Raw genomic sequence first — 9,422 nt, 5'->3', positions numbered from 1 at the left:
AAATTAAGAATGAGGGGACAGAGGCTGGAATTGTCTGACCTCACCCGCGGCTGGGATCCTCCAATCCTGCTGCAGTGAACGTAGGAGATCGGGCCAAGTGCCAAATTCTCCATTCTCACCAACAGCGGTAGAGAGGCTTGCGAGACTGGAGAATTCAGGCCAAAATCTTAAAAACTAAAGCTAGGCCGTTCAGAAGCAAAATCAGGAAGCACTCTCCACACATGGAGGTATAATAGCACAGTGGTTAGCACTGCTGCTTCACAGCGCCAGGGACCTGGTTCAATTCCTGCCTCAGATCACTGTCTGTGTGGTGTTTGCACATTCTCCTTGTGTCTGCGTGGGTTTTCTCTGGGTGCTCCGGTTTCCTCCCACGATGTCCAGTTTAGGTAGATTGGCAATGCGAAATTGTCCCTTTGTGTCCAAAGGGATGTAAGTTAGGTGGATTCAGGATTAAAGGGATAGGGCAGATGGGAGGGCCTGGGTGGGATGCTCTTCCGGAGAGTCGGTGCAGACCTGATGGACCAAATGGCCTCATTCTGCACTGCAGCAATTCTATGGTTCCACAAAAGGGCAAGAGAAATTTAGAATTCTCCATCCCCAAAAAAAGGCTGAGGATTCGGAACATCAACTGGAGTTTTGGAGGCTGGGGTATCTATTTTTATTTTAGGCTTCGATATGGGACAAGTTGGGAAAATGGAGTTACGGTACAGAACATCTGTGATCTGATAGTGAGATGGAAGAGGTTTGAGTCCTTGAGTGAGCTTCTCCTGTCCTGAGATAAATAGGAAGGAGATTAGAAACAAAATAACACAACAACAACTTAACCTTAAATAGCGCCTTTAACATCGTGAAATCCCCTGAGATTCCTCACAAGAGCTTTTTAAGCCTGGGGCTAATTTACAATAAACCTATTATTGTCTTCATAAACCAATCATTCGTCCATTGTGAAAGTTGAAACTTAACCACGTTTATGTGAAAGAGACGAGGTTCTCCCTCGCTGCTTACCGCAGTCCTTAAATTTAATGCTTTGACCTCCAGCCCCAGGGTCAGGCTTGTGTTCACCTGTCACTAACCTTTCCTTGATGCTGAGAGTGTCTTTGCCAGACATAAAGATTCCTGAGCAGGGTGAAGTCCTGGGAGCTGTGTCAGTGAGCGTCTAATGAGGCAGTGGCAGCTTTTTGGCAAGTTCTCTTGTCAAACGCCTTCTTCATTTTCATCGTGGGGGATTGGCACATTTCCTCATGCTGTTCGTGGAGATGTTTTTTTTGTAACACTGATGTTTAATTGGCCCTGCCAACACTGCCTGTGGTTAAACCCTCTGCCAGTTATAATCACACCCAAAATCACAAAACAATTCGCAAAAGAAAAAATCTGATCGCAGTCTCCTCACTTAGAATTTGTTTGAAGATCAAAGTTAGCCTGTCCCTGATTGTTCGCTGTGTAAATACATGAACCAGACTGGCGTAGGAAGGACTCGAGGGGTTGACAAACTAGATTTTGTTCCCGTTGAATCGTTATCTCAGTTTGGTCAATAGGAAGTCAGACATAGAAGGTTAGACATGTTTTGGGTTGAGTTAGATGTTAGGCGATGTTCCATTTCAGAGTGAACAATAGACTTGGGGAACAAATTATTAGTCCAGGTGCTAAATGATGGCTGGTGTGAGTGTGTGCGCAATGTGTGTGTGTGTGTGTGTGCATGTGTAAGTGTGTGTGCACACGTATGTGTTCATGTGTGCACGTGTGTGTGTGTGCAGGTGTGTACACACATCTATGTGTACACGTGTGTGTGTGTGTGTGTGTGTGAGTTTGTGTGCATATGCGCACAAAGTCCAAAGATGTGCGAGTTAAATTGATTGGCCATGCTAAAAATTGCCCTTAGTGTCCTGAGATGCACAGGTTAGCGGGATTAATGGGTAAACATGTGGGGTCATGGGATAGGGCCTGGGTGGGATTGTGGTCAATGCAGACTTGATGGGCCAAATGGCCTCTTTCTGTACTGTAGGTATTCTATGATTCTATAATGTGTGTGCATGTGTGCATCAATCTGAGATCTTCTACAAGCATCACTCACACATATTGTGTATGTATGTGTGAGTGTGTGTGCATGTGTGTGTGTGTGTGCATGTGTGTGTGTGCGTGTGTGTGCATATGTGTGTGCATGAATTGGGTACATGTGCATATGCACGTGTGCATCAATCTTAGACCTTCTCCAACCATCACTCACTACTGATATTCTGGGTTAATTTGTTGATGATTGTACATTGCCACTGGCCCACAGAGATCACACTCATGTCCCCGCAGCGTGCAGACAGTGGGCAGGACCTCCAGCTAGCTGCAAATCACAGAATATGCAAATCAATTAAACTCAAGCAAATACTTGAGATATTTGCATCAGAATAAAGAAAGATAAACCTGTCTTCTCAGTGAGGGTTTGTGTAAGATATCTCCTTCAGTATCTTCTACTCAAGAATGGAATGAACTGGACATATGAGATGATACTGTGTACAGGTCGCAGTGTCAGCCCACCTCAGTCTCCAGTCCCACCCTCCTCAACACCCCACCTCACCCTCCAGACTCGCTCTGCTCAAACCCCACCTCACTCTCCAGCCTTGCCCTCCTCAACAGCCCCACCTGACCCTCCAGCCTTGCCCTCCTCAACACCCCCAACTTACCCTCTAGTCTTGCCCTCCTCAACACCCCCAACCCACCCTCCAGCATAACTTTCCTCAACACCGCCGCTTCACTCTCCAGTCTCGCCCTTCTCAGTCCCCATCCCCAGCCCAAGCTTCAAGAGGGGCAAACATTGATGATGACTGAGAAACTAGTCATAGCAAATTGAAACATACGATCTGGATAGCCCTCAACCGAATCCTATCAGGAGCTGAGAAGGTTCTAGAAACTGCATTTGGAAATGTAAACAAGGAAATGGGGTTCAATGGTGATAATGTTATTGAATGCCAAGATGCAATGTTTAGATTCTCTTTTGGAGAAGATGGCCATTGCCTAGCACATAGAAACATTGAAACTCAAAGCAGAATTAGGCCATTCAGCCCTTTGAGTCCACTCTGACATTCATTTTGATCATGGCTGATCATCTTATTCAATATCCTGATTCCCTCTTCTCCCATATCCCTTGATCCCTTTAGTTTCAGGAGCTATGTCTAATTTCTTCTTGAAATCACACAACACTTTGGCCTCATGTACTTCTTGTAGAGGCTTCCACACATTCACCACCCTCTGGGTGAAGAAATTTCTCCTCACCTCAGTTTTAAAAGATTTACCCCCTTATCCTCAAACTCTGACCCCTAGTTCTGGACTCCCCCACCATTGGGAACATTCTTTCTGAATCTACCCTGTCTAACCTGTTAGAATTTTATAAGTTTCTATGAGACCACCCACCTCACTCTTCTAAACTCCAGTGTTATAATCCTAATTGACTTAGTCTCTCCTCAAATGACAGACCTGCCATCCCAGGAATCAACCTGGTAAACCTTCGCTGTACACCCTCTATAGCAAGGACATCCTTCTTCAGATAAGGATGCCAAAACTGCACACAATACTCCAAGTGTGGCCTCACCAATGTCCTGTACAATTGCAGCAAAACACCCCTATCCTTATACTCAAATCCTCTCACTATGAAGGCCAACATACCATTTGCCTTCTTTACTGCCTGCTGTATCTGCACACTTACTTTCAGCAACTGATACACGCGGACAGCAAGATCTCACTGAATATCCACCTCCCTCAGTTTACATCCATTCAGGTAATAATCTGTCTTCCTATTATTGCTACCAAAGTGGATAACCTCGCATTTATCCACATTATACTGCATCTACCACATACTCAGCCTGTCCAAATCACACTGAAGCATCTCTGCATCCTCCTCACAGCTCACCTTCCCACCCATCTTCATATCATTTGCAAATTTGGAGATAGTACATTCAGTTCCCTCTTCCAAATCATTAATACATAATGTGAACAGTTGGAATCCTAGCAACAGGAGTTACTCCCATTTTCATTCAAATTGGGGACTTAGGATTTTTGGCGCAGAATCCTGGCCCTTATCATATTGGTCAAGACTGGTTGAAACAGATAAATGGCCTCCTTCTGCACTGTAGGGATTCTGTCATTCTTACCGTCACTGCTGGTTTAATTGAATCCAACCCAACTATTGGTACCGACCTGTGATATATCACCAGATGGCGTGGGAACTGTCCTTTCCCACAAGATGGCAGGCAGAGTAGAGAGGCCAGTTGCATTCACATCAAGAACCTTATCAGGTGCTGAGAAGAAATATCCTCAAACTGACAAAGAGAGTCTGGCAGTAATCTATGCAGTGAAAAAGTTTCATTTATATATATACAAAATATGGAAGACATTTCATCATAGTGATAAAAACAAAATACTGCAGATGCGGGAATCTGAAACAAAAACAGAAACATGCTGGAAAATCTCAGCAGGTCTGACAGCTTCTGTGGAGGAAGAATAGAGGTACCGTTTCAAGTCTGGATGACTCTATGTCACAGCCAGTGGTGAAGTGGATGGATAGAACATAAGAACATAAGAACATAAGAAATAGGAGCAGGAGTAGGCCATCTGGCCGTTCGAGCCTGCCCCGCCATTCAATAAGATCATGGCTGATCTGTCGTGGCTCAGTTCCACTTTCCCGCCCTCTCCCCATAACCCTTAATCCCCTCTCTTATCAAAAACCCATCAACCCGCTTCTTAAAAATATTTAGCGAGGCAGCCTCCACCACTTCAACGGGCAGAGAATTCCAGATATTCACCACCCTTTGAGTGAAGAAGTTCCTCCTCAACTCTGTTCTAAACCGCCCCCCCTTTATCTTGAGGCTGTGCCCCCTAGTCCTACTGTCTTTTTTGAGCGGGAAGAGTCTCTCCACCTCTATCCTATCCATCCCATTCATCATCTTATACGTCTCAATGAGATCTCCCCTCATTCTTCTAAACTCTAATGAGTACAAGCCTAGTTTATTCAGCCTCTCCTCATAGCTCAACCCCCTCAACTCCGGTATCAGCCTAGTAAACCTCCTCTGCACTCCCTCCAAGGCCAAAATATCCTTGCGCAGGTGCGGCGCCCAAAACTGCACACAGTACTCCAGCTGCGGCCTCACCAATGCCCTATACAGCTGCAGCAAGACCTCCTTACTTTTATATTCAATCCCCCTCGCTATGAAGGCCAGCATCCCATTCGCCTTAGGGTAGAGGTAGAGAGATTCTTCCCGCTTAGAAAGGATAGCAGAACTAGAGGGCACAGCCTCAAGATAAGGGGGGGGGGTGCAGTTTAGAACGGAGTTGAGGAGGAACTTCTTCACTCAAAGGGTGGTGAATCTCTGGAATTCTCTGCCCGTTGAAGTGGTGGAGGCTACCTCGCTAAATATATTTAAGTCACGGGTAGATACGTTTTTGATAGATAAGGGAATTAAGGGTTATGGGGAGAAAGCAGGAAAGTGGAACTGATCCACTTCAGATCAGCCATGATCTTATTGAATGGCGGGGCAGGCTCGAAGGGCTAGATGGCCTACTCCTGCTCCTATTTCTTATGTTCTTAAGTTCTTATGTTCTTAAGTGGTCGCCTGCTCCCAGGGTCTGGCGAAGTTCTCTGTAGAGACACCCCTGTGCTGTGGGACTCAGGCAAATCTCCACTCTCACAAACGAGCATTTTGTCAGGGGGTGGGTTGTAAGGTGAGGGTGTGAGGAGATAGTGAACACAATGTGGGGCGGGGGGGGGGGGTATATTGGGAAGGAGAGCAGGGTTGGGGAGGGGAGAGGAATCTGTTGGGGCTGTGGGTGACATTAGTATTTATTGTGCACCTTCCTGCATTTGTGTGTTTTTGTGAGTCAGCCTTTGAAAAAGATGAATTAATTTTTAATATTAGAAGCGCATTCAACCTGTAATTAAGGACCCTTGATGTGAGATACCATCGTCATAGCAACAATGGTAATTTGGCTGCTGGTTCGCTTGCTTTGCTGAATGTCCAACAGGGAACCGATTGTGAGCGGCACCAGAGTAAGTGTGTCAATAAGACCCTGCCAGGAAAACCCCGAGCTAACAAAGTTAACAAAGTGACCTGATGTAAAACATCACGCTGTGTGAACTCCCCTTGTGATTGCCAGCTGACATGATGAGTGCCAGTCAGCGAGCCGTACTCTTGCCCCTGAGTTGGGAAGTTCTGAGTTCAAATCCCACTCTGGACACAGTACTGAAGGGGGGGGGGCTACACCCGGCAAGTGTGAGGTGCTGCACTTGGGGAGAACAGATGCGAAATGGAAGGACGCATTGATGTACAGAGAGAGCTTGGGGCTCAAGTCCATAGCTCCCTCAAAATGGCCACAACAGTAGCTAGGGTGCGAAGGATGGCGTATGGCATACTTGCCTTTATTGCCTTTGTGTGCTTTCAAGGATAAATTAGATCTAGTTCTTGGGGCTAAAGGGATCAAGGGATATTGGGGGGGAAAGTGGGGATCAGAATACTGAATTTGATGATCAACCACAATCAAAAGGAACAGGCTCGAGGGGCTGAATGGCCTACTCCTGCTTCTAGCTTCTAGGTTTCTATGTGTTGTGGGAAACTCTTTTAGGTGGCCCGATTAACTTAAAGACATTCATTATCTTTTCATTGAACATTTCATTTCACAAAGGCAAGAAAAGTTTATTCAGCTCAATGAAATTCTTCAATTAAACAAGCTTTTATTCAAACAATTGACAGATTAGGATCAAACACTTTACAAATTAACAATATTCAGACAAGCATACAATTAAGACAAGACAAATCTCATTCTGGCCCAAGATGACAGATCAATGGTTCCACCTACACAGCTAATGAGCTAGCAGGGTTTCACAAAAAATCTCGTGCCAAAGAGCAGAATTGGTTATAGTTTCAGATTATACAGCCCAGCACTTAATTAAAAGCAACTTCATTCATTTACTGTTCTGTCAATCTAACAATGGCATGTCCTTCAATCAATCATATTTTGACACGTTCAAATATAAATCTGTCGTTTGTCTGTCCATTTTATGGAGGTTCTCACCCAAAAATGGCTTCTTACGATTTGGCATTTCTCTCATCAGTTTAAACCAGCTCCAATACCAATATTTTGGTATTATCACCCGGCCCGGGTAACTTACTTTGTTCCATAATTTGCACCTGACTTGCGCTGATATCTTTCACGAATACATCTTTCATTTTACTGGCATGTAACAAATTCATTTCTGAGAAACATTATTAAGATGTTATAGAGTCATAGAGTCATAGATGTTTACAGCATGGAAACAGATCCTTTGGCCCAACTTGTCCATGCTGCCTTTTTTTTAAAAACCCCTAAGCTAATCCCAATTGCCCACATTTGGCCCTAACACTCTATACCCATCATATCCATGTAACCACCTAAATGCTTTTTAAAAGACAAAATTGTACCCACCTCTACTATTATCTCTGGCAGCTTGTTCCAGACATTCACCACCCTCTGTGTGAAAAAATTGCCCCTCTGGACACTTTCGTATTTCTCCCCTCTCACCTTAAACCGATGCCCTCTAGTTTTAGACCCCCCCTACCTTTGGGAAAAGATATTGACTATCTAGCTGATCTGTGCCCCTCATTATTTTATAGGCCTCAATAAGATCACTCCTCAGCGCTCCAGAGAAAAAAGTCCCAGTCTATCCAGCCTCTCCTTATAACTCAATCCATCAAGATCCGGCAGCATCCTAGTAAATCTTTTCTGCACTCTTTCTAGTTTAATAATATCCTTACTATAATAGCGTGACCGGAATTGTACACAATATTCCAAGTGTGGCCTTACCAATGTCTTGTACAACTTCAATAAAACATTCCAACTCCTGTATTCAACTTAAATATTTTGTAATAATCTCAAACCACATATTAAAACATTAGCTGCTAATTATCCTCATGTTGGGTATTTTGAATTAATCAGAATTGTCAACTACACTGTGTGTCAAAGCCCCATTTCTGGAAGTGATATAAAGGGTATAAAGAGTGTGGATTTAGGATTGTTAAGAGTCTTCATGAATATGCATAAAAAACACATGACTTCTCTAGAACTATCCAGCTGCTATGTCGTTTCAATCCCCTACTTCTGCAATTGAAAAAATTTATGTTTGCAATTTCACTAACTGTTCGTTGATATAATCCTGTTGGGTGGCATGGTGGCACAGTGGTTAGCGCTGCTGCCTCACAGCGCCAGGGACCTGGGTTCAATTCCCAGCTTGGGCCACTCTCTGTGTGGAGTTTGCATATTTGCACATTCTCCTCGTGTCTGCATGGGTTTCGTCCCACAGTGCAAAGATGTGCAGACTAGGTGGATTGGCCATGATAAATTGCCCATAGTGCCCTGGGATGTGTAGGATTAGTGGGGTAAATATGTGGGGATAGGGCCTGGGGTGGGATTGTGGTCAGTGCAGCCTCGATGGGCCGAATGTCCTCCTTCTGCTCTGTAGGGTTTATATGTTATCATTATCATATTAGTGGAACTTAAAATCTTCCACAACCCACCATTGTCACAATGTTTGGGCGCGGGGGTGAATAAGTGGTTTCAGAGTTCCTCACACATGTTTCTCAATCCCTGAAGTACATCTTTGATTAAACTAATTTGAGAACCTTTTTTAAAACTCATTTAAGGGATATGGGCATTGCTGGCTGGGTGAACATTTATTGCCCATCTTTAACTGCCCTCCATTTCAGAGAGCAGTTGAGAGTAACCACTTCACTGTGGGTGTGGAGTCACATGCAGGCCAGACCGGGTAAGGACGGCAGATTTCCTTCCCTAAAGGACATTAGTGAACCAGATGAGGTCTTCTGACAATTGGCAATTGTTTGAGGAATTAAGAATCTACTGATGACCATAGAAACTTAAAAAATTCTAACAGGGTTAGACAAGATAGCTTCAGAAAGAATGTTCCCGATGGTGCGGGAGTCTAGAAATTGGGGTCATAGTTTGAGGATAAGGGGTAAATCTTTTTAGAACTGAGATAAGGAGAAATTTCTTCACCCAGAGGGAGGTGGACATGAGGAATTCAGTGCCACACAATGTAGGTTCAGGCCAAAACATTGTGTGACTTTGAGAAGGAATTAGATTTAACTCTTGGGGTTAAAGGGATATGGGAGGAACTATGACCCCTAGTTCTGGGCACTCCCATCATTGGGAGGCATTCTTTCTGAATCTATCCTATCTAAACATTTCTATGGTCATCAGTAGATTCTTAACTCCAGGTACTTTTTATTGAATTCAAATTCCACCATCTGCTATGGTGGGATTCGAATCCAGGTCCCCAGAGCAATAGCCTGGATCTTTGTACTGCTAGTACGGCGATAATACCACAGTGCCACCACCTCCCTTGCATTTATTGTGCAATGAGGTTTGTGGTTAGCGTGGCTTAATAAATATCA

The sequence above is a fragment of the Carcharhinus amblyrhynchos genome, chromosome 26 (genome assembly GCF_965287045.1).
Source record: "Carcharhinus amblyrhynchos chromosome 26, sCarAmb.v2.hapA, whole genome shotgun sequence".
In the NCBI taxonomy this organism is placed as follows: Eukaryota; Metazoa; Chordata; class Chondrichthyes; order Carcharhiniformes; family Carcharhinidae; genus Carcharhinus; species Carcharhinus amblyrhynchos.
This window is presented reverse-complemented; position numbering follows the sequence as displayed.